Below are 16,241 nucleotides of genomic sequence, written 5' to 3' on the forward strand. Positions count from 1 at the left end.
TGACAAGGTTGACATGTTCCTCTTTTGTTTCGGTGAAGATAAGAATGTCGTCCAAGTAAACAAGGACCCCCTTAAACAGGTTCTCCCTTAGAACGTCATTGATTAATTGCATAAAGACTGCAGGGCCTTTGGCAAGACTTTGAATTGATAGCACCCCATGGGGCAGTTAAATGCGGTCTTCCATTCTTCCCCTTCCTTAATTCTCATGTGATAGTAAGCTTCCCTTAAGTCTAGTTTAGAAATTATTTTACCTTTCGAGAGGTGTGACAGCATGTCTTTCATGAGGGGCAGAGGGTATAGGTTGCTTTCACTGATTGTATTCAGGGCCCATAATCCATGCATAAGCGTAAAGAGACATCCTTCTTCTCTCTAAAGAGGACTGGGGCAGCCACTTTAGGCTTGGCTGGCTCAATGAACTCTCTCTCTAGGTTTTTTTTTATGAATCTTTCCATTTCCTCCTTCTTCTTTGGGCTCATGGAGTATAATCTGGGCTTCGGGAGTTTTGTCCCAGGCTTGAATTCAATGGCATAGTCTGTGGGTCCGTGGGGGGGGGGAGCTCATCCGCCCTCTCCTCACTGAAAACTTCAGCAAGGCCTTTGTATTCCTCTGGTATTGTTGTTAGTCCCTTTTCCTCTCCCATGGATGCTTTTTCTATTCTTGATTCTGGTAGCCCCCCTTGGGATTTTAAGTCCATAGGGTCCCCCTTCAGGAATTTGATTTCTGTCATCCTCCAATTTACCCAGGGGTTCCATTTCTTTAAACATTCCACCCCTAGGATCATTGGGCATTCCATGCCTGGGGTCACCACAAACATTATGTCCTCCTCATGTTTGCCCAGGGAGAGGTGTATTGGTAAAGTGGCTAGGGTTGCTGGCAGCCCCCCTGCTATGGATCCATCTCACTGGCCAAATGAGATTGGTTGCTCCAGTCTCCTTGATGGAATGCCCAGATTCCCCACTAGTGTCGGGCTAATGAGGCAGCGGGTACAGCCAGAGTCTATTAAGGCTTTCACCTTCACAGCTTCGGTGTCAGAATCCAATTATATTTCATCTTTAAATTATCAAATATAGAAACTCCCAATTCTGCCTTCTCTGGATTCTGCCATAAGAGGGAGAGAAGGGGGAGAACAAAGGGGCTTTATGGCCCTCACTTCCTTCTTTACACTTCAAAGAGCTGAATGCTGAATGTGTGTTTATTGTACCTCGAAGCATTAACATACCAAAGGAGGGTAGTTGCCTTTCATGTAGTTATCTGAAGTCCCCATGCAGACGGAAGAAAGAAGAAAGGGGGTGGAATTGTGATACTTGAAACTATCACTGGAAGGGGGGTTGATTGGGTGGGACTACTGGGGAACCCCTTAAAACCTTGAATGGGAGAGCTTGAACCCCAAGTCCTGTCTAGCATGCCTGCAACCATTTTCTCTTAATAAAGGATTCCTGTTGGAAGAATTATTCCAAGAGTTCTGTCTTCTTAAGATGCAAAGTGGGGTGGGTCCTTACATTAGACAGGACTTGCAAAATTAATCCACCTGGAAGGGAGACCCTTGCCGGGGGATTTTGCAAAAAATTTACCATGTCAGACAATGGAGAAAGAGAGGGGGAAAACTCCCTGGAAAGAGAGCTGCTGACCCAGTTGGAACCTTGCCAGATGTTGGAATCTGAGAGGTCAGATTCCTCGGGAGAAGAAGTGGTGGAGACACAGGACCACAAGCCTCGCTGGTCGATGAACGTTGGAAAGAAAAGTGAGTGGAGAAAGGAATCAAGAAAGGTGACCCTGAGACGGGGGACCAAACAACCAGAATGGAAGCAGGAGATGGAGAAATCCCTGCACGCAAGTGAAGAGGGAGGAAGCTGGGTACCGTACTCAGACTGGATCCTAGAGAAAGCTATTGACCTGATGAAGAGAACTCTCAGCTCCCTAGGAGAGGAGAATACTGAGCCCTACGGCCGCCCCAGTTCCTGGAGCCACAAAGGGAGAGACACCGAGGGGGACGTGGAACCTGCAACCCCAGGGACATCTACTGATCCAGGAGCCCCCACCCCCTACCGGACCACAGATGGCAATCTGGACGGAAGACACTACCACCCACAACGGAGGCACCGATCCATTCCAAGACGTCCACCGTTGGAGGTGAAATTCAAAGGGGAGCCAACACGCTTGGGGTTTTTCCTAACCCAAGTCCTCAGCTACATGGAGGAATACGGGCAGGACATTCCCAGCGACAAAGCCCACATCCGGATCGTGCAATCTGCCCTGGATGGACCAGCTGCAGATTGGGTGGTGAACTTGCATGACTCCAATGCCCCAGAACTCAGTAACTTCAACCGTTTCATGTCCTCTTTGAGAAGACGATTTGAAGACCCCCTGGCTGATCGCAAAGCCCGTGAAAGAATAACAACGATGAGGCAAGGCAAACGCCCAGTGGCGAGTATACACAAGAATTCCGGGCCATTGCCAGCAAACTGAATTGGCCAGAAGACATCCTCCTTGGCCATTTCAAAGACGGACTAAACTATGATCTATATGATGCTTGCCTGCCCCGAGGGGACCCACATCGACTTGAGGAATGGTACGTCTTGGCAGAGGAAGCAGAGATCGACATATTGAAGAGGCACCGCCGAAGAAAACAATGGAGCCGCCCCCCGCCTGAGCTGACACACCAACCGGTGAAATCATCGGATACAGCCAAGAAGCAAATGGGTGTTTCAAGTGCGGAAGAGAAGGGCATCGAGCTGTAGAATGCCGCTCAAAGGCCCCCAGCACAACCCAGACAGATTCCCGATCAACAAACCCAGAGGGTATTCAGCTAAGCCAAAAGAAACAGCCATGAAAATGATGGAAATTGCAGAAACCCCCACCTCTGCTCACCAAGGGGAAAGAACTCCAGTCTACACCACAGGGACGGTGGATGCCTCAGATGACAGCTCGGAGGGTGAACTCCTGGTAAGTGGATGCATCACACCCATCTTCAAAACAGTGACTATATTAATCCCCCCCATGCCCGAAGCTGTGAAGGTGAAAGCCTTAATAGACTCTGGCTGCACCCGCTGCCTCATTAGCCCAACACTAGTGGGGAATCTGGGCATCCCATCCAGGAGACTGGAACAACCAATCTCATTTGGCCAGCTAGATGGATCCATAGCAGGGGGGGTGCCAGCTACCCTAGCCACTTTGCCAATACATCTCTCCCTGGGCAACCATGAAGAGGACTTAACGTTTGTGGTGACCCCAGGTATGGAATGCCCAATGATTCTAGGGATGGAATGGTTGAAAAAATGGAACCCCTGGGTAAATTGGAGGACGACAGAAATCAAATTCCCGAAGGGGGACCCTATGGACTTAAAACCCCAAGGGAGGCTACCAGAATCAAGAATAGAAAAAGCATCCATAGGAGAGGAAAAAAGAGTAACAGAAATACCAGAGGAATATAGGGACCTTGCTGAAGTCTTCAGTGAGGAGAGGGCGAATGAGCTCCCCCCCCCACCGACCCACAGACTGTACCATTGAATTCAAGCCTGGGGCAAAACTCCCGAAGCCCAGATTATACTCCATGAGCCCAAAGGAGAAGGAGGAAATGGAAAGATTTATAAAAAAAAAACCTGGAGAGAGGTTTCATTGAGCCAGCCAAGCCTAAAGTGGCTGCCCCGGTCCTTTTTAGAGAGAAGAAGGATGGCTCTTTACGTTTATGCGTGGATTATAGGGCCCTGAATACAATCAGTGAAAGCAACCTATACCCGCTGCCCCTCATGAAAGACATGCTGTCACACCTATCGAAAGGGAAATTTTTTTCTAAACTAGACCTAAGGGAAGCTTACTATCGCGTGAGAATCAAGGAAGGGGACGAATGGAAGACTGCATTTAACTGCCCCATGGGGTGCTATCAATTCAAAGTCTTGCCATTTGGATTACAAGGGGGCCCTGCAGTCTTTATGCAATTAATCAATGACGTTCTAAGGGAGCACCTATTTAAGGGGGTCCTTGTTTACTTGGATGACATTCTTATCTTTACTGAAACAAAAGAAGAACACGTCAAACTTGTCAGAGCGGTTTTAAAGAAGCTGCGAGCCGCTCACCTATATGCCAAACTCTCAAAATGCGAATTCCACCAGGAAAGGATAGACTACCTAGGCTATCGCATATCCCCACAGGGCATTGAAATGGACCGGAGAAGGTCAAAGCAGTACTAAATTGGGCACCACCCCGCACAAGAAAGCAACTACAAAGTTTCCTGGGCTTTGCAAATTTTTACCGCCAATTCATCCCCTCATTTGCACAGATAGCCTTGCCCCTCACTAACTTACTAAAAACGAAGGGAACATCCTCAGTAAAACCTAGCCAGCCACTAACATGGACAATGGAGTGCCAAGCAGCGTTTGAGAGACTAAAGAAACTTTTTTCTACTGAACCAGTACTAAGGCACCCAGACATGGACAAGCCCTTCATAATACAGGCAGATGCAAGTGATGTGGCAGTGGGGGCTGTGCTATTACAAGAAAATGATGATGCAGTATTGCAACCCTGTGCATATACATCCAAGAAACTCACGGAAACAGAACAGCGCTGGCCCGTATGGGAGAAGGAGGCTTATGGGATACGTTGGGCATTACTCACGTGGCGACAGTTCCTGGAAGGCAACAAAATCCCCTTCCAGGTGTGGACTGATCACAAAAATTTAGAAGCCCTGAAAACTTCCAGGAAACTCAATCCCAAACAAGCCCGCTGGTCCCAGCATTTTCACCAATTCCAATTTAAGCTCAAACATTTACCAGGAAGAAAGAACTTCCTGGCAGATGCACTATCTCGCATGCCCCAATATAACAGCGCACGAACCACAGACTCTAGACCAATAATGGCAGAGTCACAACTGGCAGCGCCAGTAACCACAAGAACCCAAGCCAAAATAAAACCACAACTGGACAGCCAAACTGGGATTGAATTCAGAAAAAGTTTGGAAACAGATGAATGGTTCCAGAAAAACAAACATGTGTGCACAATGAGAGACGGATTGCCTTGGGTAGGGGAAAAGTTATATATACCAACAACTCAAAGACTAACTTTCATGCAACTTTGCCATGACACAAAATCAGCAGGGCATTTTGGATTTGTAAAAACTTTACACTTAATTAAACGGCAATTTTGGTGGCCATCAATAAAAAAGGACATAGAAAGTTATGTTGCCAGCTGCCCAACCTGTGCATCAGCAAAGAGGTTGCAAGGGAAATCGCCAGGGCTATTACAACCAGTGGCAAGTCCCTCAGCCCCCTGGAGGGAAATAGCCATGGATTTTATAGTGGAATTGCCAGAAAGCAATGGGAATACTGTTATCTGGACAGTCACGGACCTATTTTCCAAACAGGTGCACTTTATCCCTTGCCAAAAAATTCCCACTGCAAAGGCCTTAGCAAAACTTTTCATCCAGCACATTTACAGATTGCACGGGGCACCCCAACGCATCATCTCTGATAGGGGAGTGCAATTTACGTCTGCATTTTGGAAGGAATTTTTATCCCTCTTAGGGACCACTCAGGGATTGACATCTAGCCACCACCCTCAAGGAGATGGACAAGCGGAACGCTGCCAGTCGGTACTTGAGCAATATTTGAGATGTTTTTTAAATTTCCAACAGAGTGATTGGACGGACTTACTTCCTTTTGCAGAAGTTGCCTACAATAATGCAGTCCACTCCAGCACAGGCTACACTCCTTTTCAAATAGCCAACGGTCAAAGTTTCAACCCTATGCCAGAGTTAACCCCAAAAGAACCAACGATCCCTTCACTGAAAGAATGGATGGAAAACCTACAAAACACCTGGCCAATAGTCAGAAAATCACTAGATGAAGCTAGGCGGGCATACAAAGCACAAGCCGATAAAAAAAGGGTTGAGCCTACACCATTCATTATAGGAGAAATGGTGTACTTATCTACAAAATACCTAAAGTCCCTACAGCCCTGTAAAAAACTTGGACCAAAATATATAGGACCTTTTCCAATTAAAAGAATCATAAATCCAGTAACAGTAGAATTAGAATTACCCAAAAACCTCAGGCAAATACACCCAATTTTTCATTGCAGCTTGCTGAAAAGAGAGCATCAGTCACATCTACGGCCAAAAATCCCCCCACCACCACCTCCACTCATGGTGGAGGGTGAACAACACTTCGAAATAAAGGAAATCCTTGATTCTAGGAGATATCATGGGGCAACTCAGTACCTAGTTGCCTGGAAACACCTACCTCCCTCACAAAATGAGTGGGTCCATAAACGTCATGTCAGAGCCCCGAAGCTATTGAAGAAGTTTCACACAGAGTATCCTAACAAGCCTGACTAAATTTTATACTTGTGTTTTCTTTCAGGTGGATCTCTCTTATTGTTAAGAGGGGCCGGATGTCAGAATCCAATTATATTTCATCTTTAAATTATCAAATATAGAAACTCCCAATTCTGCCTTCTCTGGATTCTGCCATAAGAGGGAGAGAAGGGGGAGAACAAAGGGGCTTTATGGCCCTCACTTCCTTCTTTACACTTCAAAGAGCTGAATGCTGAATGTGTGTTTATTGTAACCTCGAAGCGTTAACATACCAAAGGAGGGTAGTTGCCTTTCATGTAGTTATCTGAAGTCCCCATGCAGATGGAAGAAAAAAGAAAGGGGGTGGAATTGTGATACTTGAAACTATCACTGGAAGGGGGGTTGATTGGGTGGGACTACTGGGGAACCCCTTAAAACCTTGAATGGAAGAGCTTGAACCCCAAGTCCTGTCTAGAATGCCTGCAACCATTTTCTCTTAATAAAGGATTCCTGTTGGAAGAATTATTCCAAGAGTTCTGTCTTCTTAAGATGCAAAGTGGGGTGGGTCCTTACATTCGGGCATGGGGGGAATTAATATAGTCACTGTCTTGAGGATGGGTGCGATGCGTCCACTTACCAGGGGTTCGCCCTCCGAGCTGTCATCTGAGGCGTCCACCGGCCTTGCGGTGTAGGCTGGAGTTCTTTCCCCCTGATGAGCAGAGGTGGGGGGTTCCACAATTTCCATCATTCTCATGGCAGTTTCTTTTGGTTTAGCTGAAGACTTTCCGGATTTGCTGATTGGGGATCTGTCTGGGTTGTGCTGGGGGGCTTTGGAGCAGCATTCTACAGCTCAATGCCCTTCTCTTCTGCACTTGAAACACCCCATTTGCTTCTTGGCTGTAGCCAATGGTTTCACTGGTTCGTGTGTCAACTCAGGCAGGGAGCGGCTCCATTGTTTTCCTCGGCAGTGTCTCTTCAATATGTCGATCTCTGCTTCCTCTGCCAAGATGTACCATTCCTCAAGTTGGTGTGGGTCCCCTCGGGGCAGGCAAGCATCATATAGGTCATAATTTAGTCCATCTTTGAAATGGCTAAGGAGGGTGTCTTCTGGCCAGTTCAGTTTGCTGGCAATGGCCGGGAATTCTTGCGTATATTCAGCCACTGGGCGTTTGCCTTGCCTCATCATTTTTATCCTTTTGTGGGCTTTGCGATCAGCCAGGGGGTCTTCAAATCGCCTTCTCAGAGAGGACATGAAACGGTTGAAGTCGTTGAGCTCTGGGGCATTGGAGTCGTGCAAGTTCACCACCCAGTCTGCAGCCGGTCCGTCCAGGGCAGATTGCATGATCCAGATGTGGGCTTTGTCGCTGGGGATGTCCCGCCCATATTCCTCCATGTAGCTGAGGACTTGGGTTAGGAAAAACCCCAAGTGTGTTGGCTCCCCTTTGAATTTCACCTCCAATGGCAGACGTCTTGGAATGGATCGGTGCCTCCGTTGTTGGTGGTAGTGTCTTCTGTCCAGATTGCCATCTGTGGTTCGGTAGGGGCTAGGGACTACTGGATCAGCAGATGTCCCCGGAGCTGCAGGCTCCACTTCCCCCTTGGTGTCTCTCCCTTTTCTGCTCCAGGAGCTGGGGCGGCCATAGGGCTCAGGATTCTCCTCTCCTAGGGAGCTGAGAGTTCTCTTCATCAGGTCAATAGCTTTCTCTAGGATCCAGTCTGAGTACGGTGCCCAGATTTCTTCCTCTTCACTTGCGTGCAGGGATTTCTCCATCTCCTGCTTCCATTCTGGTTGCTTGGCCCCCCGTCTCAGGGTCACCTTTCTTGATTCCTTTCCCCACTCGCTTTTCTTTCCAACACCCATTGACCAGCGAGGCTTGTGGTCCCATGTCTCCACCACTTCTTCTCCTGAGGAATTTGACCTCTCGGATCCTGACATACGGCAAGGTTTCAGTCAGGGTAGCGGCTCTTTCCGTGGAGTTTTCCCCCTTTCTTGCTCCATTGTCTGACATGGTAATTTTTTGCAAAATCCCCCGGCAAGGGTCTCCCTTCCAGGTGGATTAATTTTGCAAGTCCTGTCTAATGTAAGGACCCACCCCACTTTGCATTTTAAGAAGACAGAACTCTTGGAATAATTCTTCCAACAGGCATCCTTTAATAAGAGAAAATGGTTGCAAGCGTTCTAGACAGGACTTGGGGTCCAAGCTCTCCCATTCAAGGTTTTAAGGGGTTCCCCAGTAGCCCCACCCAATCACCCCCTTCTTCCAGCGACAGTCTCAGCCATTACACTCCCACCCCCTTTTCTTACTGCCGGCTGGATGGAGACTTCAGAAAGGAAATAGCAGTACATGAAAGTTAATAGCCCCATTCTTATGGTTAGTCCTTTTGGTGATATCCACATTCAGTCCCTTTGAAGTGTACTGAAGGAAGTGAGGGCCATAAAGCCCCTTTGTTTTTTTTTTTTTTTTTTTTATTAAAAGTTTTATAAATTTTACAAAAAAGAAAAAAGAATACAAAACAAGAGACAACATATACAAAAAAATAAAACTAAACAATACATATATATAAAAAAAAAAAACCCCACCCCTCCCAAACCCCCCCCCTCCCTTCCCCCCCCCCTGAGCTTCCCAGAGCAGAATATAGGCTTAAGAAAGTAAAAATAAAAATTAAATTAAGAACTTTATATTTATATATATAAAAAGATTATCTATAATATATATGAAAATAAAACTTATGAAAAAACTATATAATATTTTTGTATACCCAATCTAAATTGTATAAATTTTATCCATTTATCCCAAACAGCAAGAAACTTCTCTTGCGTTTGTTGCTTTAAGAAAGCCGAAATCTTTGCCATTTCCGCCAGATAAGCTACTTTAAGAAACCATTCCTGCAATGTAGGCAAAGATTCCTTCTTCCAATATTGTCCTACTAACAGCCTAGCGGCTGTAATCAAATTTAACATCAAAACAACCTCCTTTGTATCACAATCTGTAACAATACCTAACAAAAATAATTGCGGAGTAAATTTTACCCTCCTTCTAAAAATTCTCTGGATATTCCACCATACTTTAATCCAAAATGCTTTTATCTCTCTGCATGACCACCAAATATGATAATAGGAAGCCTCCTTATAACCACATCTCCAACATTTGGGTTGCACGTCAGGGTACATATAAGACATTTTTTGTGGATCAAGGTGCCATCTATAAAACATTTTATAAAAATTCTCCCTTAAGTTCTGTGCTTGTGTAAATTTGACATTTCTCACCCAAATATTTTCCCAGGTGTCCAATGAGACTGGCTCACCAAAATTCTGCGCCCATCTTATCATACAATCTTTAATTAGTTCCGTTTCTGAATCCAATTCAACTAAAACCGCATAAATTCTCTTAATGTGGGTTTGTCTTGAATCCTTCACTTGCTTAATAAGATTTTCATCTTCTCTAAGAAAACCCACCTTACAATCCATCTTCCATCTGTCTAGTAATTGCCTATATTAGAACCAAGAATAAATAAAGTTTTCTTGTGCTAACTCTTCCCGTGTTTTTAATTGCCAGTTTTGTCCATCCCATTTAAGTAACTGTCTGTAAGACACCATATCCATTTTAACCCCTCTTTTTATTGCTTCTATCGCATGCCAAGGTATAGCCCATAATGGTACTTTGAAATCACTTTTATAATATTTTCTCCAAATCCTAAGTAAAGAAATTCTTAAGATATGAGATTTAAAAGCCCAATCCATTTTTTTATTGAATATTAAATAGGCATGCCACCCATAAAGTAAATCCCATCCCTCTAGATAAAGTATCTCAGAATTTGTCAAATTTACCCAATCACTGATTAGTGTTAAAACCACCGCATCATAATATAATTTCAAATTTGGTACCTTAAGTCCACCCCTCTCACGGAAGTCTTGCATAATTTTAAACTTAACCCTTGGCTTTTTCCCTGCCCAGATAAATTTATTAAGACCCTTCTGCCACTCATTTAAATTAATCTCATTTTTCAAAATTGGTAACATTTGAAACAGAAAAAGAAACTTGGGTAAAATATTCATTTTTATCACTGCAATTCTTCCCATGAGGGATAATTGCAACTTTTCCCAGTTCTTCAAGTCCTTCTGTACCCTGACCCACAACCTTTCATAATTATTTTTAAATAATTTTACATTAGAAACAGACAACATCACCCCCAAATATTTTACCTTATTAACAATCTCAAAACCCGTCAGGTTAGTCATAATCTGCTTCTCCTGACTGGACATATTTTTAGGTAAAATTTTGGTCTTATTTACATTAATCTTAAAACCCGAGACCAAGCCATAATGATGAATCAACTGTAATAAGTTTACTACAGAATAATCAGGTTGCGACAAAGTAACAACCAAGTCATCCGCAAAAGCTCTTAACTTATATTCTTTTTTATTAACATATATTCCTTTAATTTCCTGAGACTCTCGAATTTTGATCAATAATATTTCCAATGTTAAAACAAACAACAATGGCGATAAAGGCATAAAGCCCCTTTGTTCACCCCCTTCCCTTCATTGTATGACAGAATCCAGACAAGGCAGAAATGGGGTTTTCTATAGTTGATAACTAGAGATGAAATATAATTTGATTATGACACATAGTTTTTAATGTTACAGTGCAGAAACAGTCAGTATTCTTTATCACATAATTTATATCCAGAAGAAAGAAAGAAAGAAAGAAAGAAAGAAAGAAAGAAAGAAAGAAAGAAAAGAAAGATACTTAATGTGGCAAAAGGCAAAAGAACAATATAACAATTATGCTAAAATAAATCAGACCATAAAATAATAAGATTTAGAAGACTGCCACAAGCACTTAAGTATCATGATACTGAAACCTGGGCAGCCTAAACAAGGAAAAAGACTTTTACTTGCCAATCTTGTATGTATTTGATTAACAGTGTTGTCTTCCAACACTTTGGTAAGGACCAAGGAAGGAAGATGTGCTTTTCTCATGCGATGCAGAAAATGCAGGTGCTGCTGTGCCCGCTTCAACCGTGTCTCACTGTTGAGCAACCAAGCTACCCTACTAGTTAGCTGTACACCCAGAAACTTGATGCTGCTAACCACCTCAACAGGCGAATCATTAATACACATAGGTGTGTGCCTGTGCCTGTCTTTTCTGAAATTGACAATGATCTCTTTAGTTTTCCTATATTTAAAACAAGGCTGTTTTTATTACAGCAGTTCACCAAATCCTCTATCTCTTTGAGGTAAGCACCCTCATTGTCATCTTGAATAAGGCCCACTACTGTTGTATCATGTGCATACAATATGATTGGTGGCAACCTTGCATAAGTCATGGGTCAACAGGGTGAACAACAGTGGACTTAGGATACAGCCCTGAGGAGAATGCTGTGCTCAATATAATGGTGTTAGAAATATTAGTCTCAACTCGCACATACTGGGGCCTATCAATAAGAAAATCAAGAATCCAGTTGCACAAAGGAGTATTAAAGTCTAAAAGGCTCAGTTTGTCTACTACTCTGTTTTCCCGAAAATAAGACCCGGACTTATATTTTTTTTGCCTCCAAAAGAGGTAGTAGGTCTTACTTTCGGGGGATGTCTTATTTTTTTCCCCGACACCTGCCTTGCCTTGCCTCACAGTAACTACACCAACAGCCCTGTCCAGCAGGAGCCCGCATGGCTGCTGGCCCACTTCTGTGGCTACTCATGGCAGGAGGCTGCGTAGTTTGCCATGCCATGCCTCCACCATGAGGTGAGGCAGATGGGGGAGATGATGAAGCTGCCCCAAGCATCCCATAGGTACCCAAACACTTTTTGCCCAGAGGGAGACTGGAACCTTTGTCTGCTTGCTAATGGGATGGTTGAAAACCAAGGGATTCACTGTGTTTTCAACTGCTCCATTTGCAAGCAGACGAGGTTACAGTTTGTCACTTCTCCATCTGGGTGAAAAGTGTTTGGGTGCCTATGAGTTTCTAAGTGCCCCATAAGGACCCAAACACTTTTTGCCCAGATGGGGAAATGTCGGAGACTAGAACCTTCATCTGCTTTTTAATGGGGCAATTGGAAAGCAATGAGTCCCAGTCTTCCTCTGGGCAAAAAGTACATGGCGCATCCGGATCCCCTGCCTCCCCGCCACTTCTGCCTCCACACTGGACTTATCTGTGCTGCTCCATGGGGCCAGCAGTCTACAGCTGCTGCTGGACACTGTTGGCCCCGGCATGCTCGCCACTGCTTGTGCTGACCATATCCACCTCCGGGCTTATATTAGGACCATCCCAAAACAATCAGTAGATGCTGAGGAATTATTGTATTAAATGCTGAACTGAAGTTGACAAACAGCATTCACATATGAGTCTTTCCTCTAAGAAGAAAGCACCAAGCTCAGATGAAGAACAGAAGAAATAGCATTCTCTGTAGACCAATTTGGATGATAAGCAAACTGAAGTGAGTCAAATGCTGTAGGAAGGCTGGATACAATAATGTCTTTTATCAGCCTGTCAAAACATTTCATAATGATGGCTGTAAGTGCAACCTGATGGTAATCATTAAGACCCGTAATCGTAAACTTTTTTGGCACTGGCAAAATAATGGCAGTCTTAAATCATGATGGGACCACTGCCTGCTGCAGTGAAAGATTAAAATATCTGTAAGAACACAAGCCAACTCATCTGCACATTCCCTAAGAACATGCCACGGATATTATCCCTGCTTTCCGAATGTTAACTTTCAGCAATGTTCTCTGGACAGAAGTGACATCAAAGCTAATCACTTGCTTGTCAGGATCGGGCACAGCTTTCCTCTCAGGGCTGCTATTTGGTGCCTCGAATCTTCCAAAAAATGTGTTCAGCTGTTTAAAAATTCTGTGTTGACTTTATAATATGATGGAGCCACCTTATAGTCTGTAATGGCCTGGATGCCTTGCCGCATATATGCCTGGTGTTTGTCAGATCCTGAAAAAAGTTCTGAACTTTCTGACAATGGACTTGCTTTGCTCTTTTTATGGTGCTTTTCCAATTGGCTCTGGCTCTATCGGATTTCAGCTACCAGCCCTGGGCAACATCTTCGAATTTTGTTGTTTGAGGAAGTTGTATAACATTCTCAGGGTCTCTTCCCATCCTGCTTACTATCTTTTTGGACTGTTGCCTTCTGGCAGAAGATACAGAAGGATTAAAACTCAGACCACATGTTTTCTGAATAGTTTTTATCCCAGAGCTATAATTGCACTCAACAATGAACTAAAGGGCCACCATCAGTGAACTGTTGGACAGTATTACTTGGTCTGTTGTGTGGATGTTTGGGTGGTCTTAGGGGTGGGGAATTGTGGTGGGTGGGAGTGTGTTTGGGGATTATGTGTGTGGGATCTGGTCTTTGGGTGTCAAGTAAATTTCGTTGTATGTGTACACTGTGTATACACATACAATGACAATAAAGTTTATTTATTTATATCACCAGATTTAAAAGCTTTCAACATTTGCAAACCTCATATGTCATCTATGGTTTTTCATTAATCCTCACAATGTTTTTAAGAACAAAGACATTCTCAATGCACTTATGAATATATGCAGACACAGCAGTGGCTTATTAACTTACATTTATATGTTGGTTATCTGTTGCCGCTTCTTTAAACATGTCCTAATCTGTGCACTCAAAGCAATCTTGTAATGCTTCTATAGCTCCATCTGCCCAAACCCTCACCTGCTTCACTATTGGTTTTTCTCTAAGTAATAATGATTTGTATGCTGGAATAAGCAGCATAGAGAGATGATCAGAAGTGAAGGCGGGATATTCAGAAGAGACCCATTGAAATTAATTTGGCAAGACATTCATGACTTATTTAAGTTCCACTGACTTCTATTCAAAGAATGGCTAGGTCTAGAATTAGCCTAATGATATTTGTGACCACCCCTGCTTGTTTTTCATTAATAATGCCAATCATAATCACTGTGTCTTATAAAAGCAAATTGTATTTGTAGTACTAGCTTAGAAAAAATAACCACAGAATAGACACAACAGTCCCATGTATTTTTATGTTTAAGATGGGTTGAAAAGAATAATAATTGGTCAGAACCTAATTGTGCTTAGGTGTAATCCAATTATATTTCATCTTTAAATTATCAAATATAGAAACTCCCTGTTGCGTCCTTGGCGGGAAAACAGACACGAGAAGCAGCTGGAGTTCTCAGTTTCTTTTATTCAGCGTTCAGCTTACAGGAAGATGGCTTCAGCCTCGCCCAAACGCCTCGCAGCCTCTTATATAGGCAACTCCCGGGTAAATGGGTTACTTTTCCCGCGCCAGCACCCGCGCATGCGCACGGCGCTGGCGACAGCCTGTCTGGTCCCGGGCAGCTTTGCACCTGCCCGGGACTGCCTGCAAACGCCCGAGCCGTTTGCAAAGGCTCGGGACATAACACCCCTTTCCCCCGGGCTAAAACTACTACCAACATACAACATTTATTTTATATGACATTTTGCTCCCCAGTGCTCCCACTGTTTACTGGCCTTTGCCTTGCCAGCAATGTTATGTAGTCTTCTAGGTACTTGGGAGATTTCTTTGCTCTCTGTGACCTTCTTAGCTCTGGGTTACTGGCATAAGTCCCCTGACTGGAGGGAGGCGTGAGCCTGTTCTCTCTATTGTGTCCTGGTGTCTTCCAAGGACTGTGCCCCGATGCCTGGCCTGCTTGCTTGCCCACCGGGCTCGTCAGGCCAGGGCTTCTGTTACTTTGTGACCTGGTTGACCTACCTAGCTGTAGACCCTCAGGCCCCTTGAAGTGATAGCCGCTGCTGGGCGTCTCTGTAGAACCTCCTAGGTCAGTCCAAGACCTGTCAGGAGGCTGTCCATTCCCTGAACCCCATTCTGTGTTCGGGCTCGTGTGGGTTTCTGTACTTTCCCAAAACTCAGGTGTTCCCTGATTTGTGCTAGGGTTGTTGTAGTCGGGACTTGGTTCCTCGACTAACTCTGTGTATGTTTGACCCCCTGTAGGATTTGGGGTAAGGTCAGGCCAACCTTGGGAATTGTGTGCCAGTTCTCTTGCGGGGAATGATTTGTTGGGATGCCCCCGGGTATCCTCCGTTGCTGGAGTGCTGTGTGATGTGTGTGGAAAGTGAGTATGCCCCCGGGGTGACTCCCTGGCTGGAGTAGGCGTGAGTGCCTGTTGTGTGGGTAAGCTCCATGACTTTCTTTTCGGAGCAATTGCAGAACCTTGGGACGAGCCGTTTGTGGCTCCCTCAGTGGAGGTGGGCAGTAGCTCTTGCCCTTCCCTTTGCTCCAAAGGGTCCCCCTCCCCCCCTGGAAAAGACCCAGGAGTCTCAGCAGAAAAGTCTCGCCTAGAGCGAAGTTGGTCGATGTGCCGACGCAGGACACGACCGTTGTCCAGGGCAACCTCGTAGGAGAGAGGACCTGTGATCCTGGACACAGAAGCGGGGACCCATGTATGACCAGGCCCGTAATTGCGAGCCCAAACCGGGGCACCCACAAGTAGTTGTCTAGGTGCCCTAGGATGTGAGGTAGATGAAGGCAGTCTGTCCGGATGCAACCGGTCAAGTCTAGTAGTAAGTTGGCGCCCCCAACGAAGTTCAGCTGGACTTCTCCCTGTAGAAGTGGACGGTGTGGTGCGATAAGAAAGGAGAAAGTCAGCCAACCTGTGATGCCAGTCCCCGTAGGTGAGTCTCTTCAAGGCGTCCTTTGCGATGCGCACCATGCGTTCAGCCATACCGTTGGTGGACGGGTGAAAAGGCGCAGACGTGGCATGACGAATCAGGTTTGCCTGTAAGAAAGCTTGGAATTCGGAGGAGGTGAATTGAGGGCCGTTGTCGGACACAATGACATCTGGCAGCCCGTGTGCAGCAAAAATCCCCCTCAGTACCTGAATAGTCTTTGCAGTGGTGGTGGATGAGACAGGCACAACCTCAAGCCATTTTGAATGGCTGTCAACAAGGACCAAGAAGAACTGGCCCTGAAAG

Source organism: Crotalus tigris, unplaced genomic scaffold (genome assembly GCF_016545835.1).
Source record: "Crotalus tigris isolate CLP2741 ecotype Arizona unplaced genomic scaffold, ASM1654583v1 scf7180000018470.655259, whole genome shotgun sequence".
In the NCBI taxonomy this organism is placed as follows: domain Eukaryota; kingdom Metazoa; phylum Chordata; class Lepidosauria; order Squamata; family Viperidae; genus Crotalus; species Crotalus tigris.